The sequence below is a fragment of the Octodon degus genome, unplaced genomic scaffold, assembly GCF_000260255.1.
Source record: "Octodon degus isolate 3935 unplaced genomic scaffold, OctDeg1.0 scaffold00137, whole genome shotgun sequence".
NCBI lineage: Eukaryota > Metazoa > Chordata > Mammalia > Rodentia > Octodontidae > Octodon > Octodon degus.
Window position 1 is genome coordinate 3,202,390 of NW_004524713.1, and position 1,531 is coordinate 3,203,920.

At 42.8% G+C, this 1,531-nt stretch overlaps 1 pseudogene; it reads left to right on the forward strand.

The window, feature by feature from the left end:
- The first annotated feature begins 714 nt into the window (after window positions 1-714).
- LOC111812699 lies at window positions 715-1,531 on the forward strand (annotated as a pseudogene).

The following is a 1,531-nucleotide window of genomic DNA, read 5'->3' on the forward strand; positions in this document are numbered from 1 at the left end:
CAGTTTTTACCTGCAGAGAAAAGAAAGCCAGACAACACAACTGTCTTCTTTTATACTTGTGCCTGACTGACTTTTAATGTTCGTGTGTCCATCTTACATGGGCCAAAGAATGAGTAGGCAATTGAGCAAACCTAGTAGAATTTAAAGTTACTAAAGCACTGGGAAGATAGCATGTTTCTTATTATGTGGTGTGGATTTTTGTGATGGGAAGCTCAGTTGAAAGCTGAGTACAAATTAATTGAACTCAAAACTATATGCTTCATTCTGCCTCTAAATTTTTGGGGGTGAAACCAGGTCCTACTTAGTTTTGAACTTACTATGTAGCTCAAGTTGGCTTTGAACCATCAAAAGTTCTGCAGCCTCAGCCTCTTGAGTGTTGCAATAACAGGTGTGTCCACCCACATTCAACAGATTCCACAAATCTTGACCAGGAAAGCACATTTTTGTTTGAGTTTTAAGAGTTGAAAAACAGACTGAAGTGATAGCTTAGCAGTCTAAGTGCCTATCTGAAAGTGCAGGGGCCAGAGTTCTTTCTTCAGTACAGCCAGCTGTGCTGGCCCCATAACTGGATATAGTGGTAAACATCTGTAATCCCAGCACTAGGTGAAGCTGAGATAGGAGGATCACTATTAGTCTGCATATATATATATCCGGGATGTCACACTAGGAGCTATGTGATCGAGTGAGGACAGTGAAGTTGGCTAGAACTCAGCCATGACTTGTGGTCCCAGGAAGCATCTGAAGTGAGTAGCAGCTCCAAAGCATTGTTTTTTTTGGATAAACTGACCAATGTATTTGCTTCTCGTCCATCCACAGGCCCCCATCAGCTGAGAGAATGTCTGCCTTTCATCATCTTCCTAAGGAACAGGCTCAAGTATGCTCTGACAGGAGATGAAGTAAAGAAGACTTGCATTTAGTGCTTCATTAAGATCAACAACATAGATCAGTAAAATAAGTGCTTGCCTGTCAAGCACAGGGTCCTGAGTTCAATTAAAAAAAAAAAAAATCCTAGATTGATGGCATAGTCCAAACTGATAGAACCTATCCTGCTGGAATATGGATGTCATCAGCATTGACAAGACAGGAGAGCATTTCTGTCTAATCTACGACACCAAGGGTCACTTTGCTATTCATCAAATTATACCTGAGAAAGCCAAGTACAAATTGTATAAAGTGAGGAAGATCTTTGTGGGCACAAAAGGGATTCCCTCATCTGGTGACCCACAATGCTTGCACCATTCACTATCCTGACTCCCTCATCAAGGTCAATGACACCATCCAAACTGATTTGGTGTCTGGCAAGATAACTGATTTTGTCAAGCTCTACACTGGTAACCTGTGTACGGCGACCAGAGGTGCTAACTTGGGAAGAACTGGAGTGATCACCAGCAGAGACAAGCACTCTGGCTCTTATGATGTGGTTCATGTGAAGGATGCCAGCGGCAACAGCTTTGCCTCCCGGCTCACCAACATCTTTGTCATTGGCAAAGGCAGCAAGCCGTGGATTTCTCTTCCACGAGGAAAAGGAATC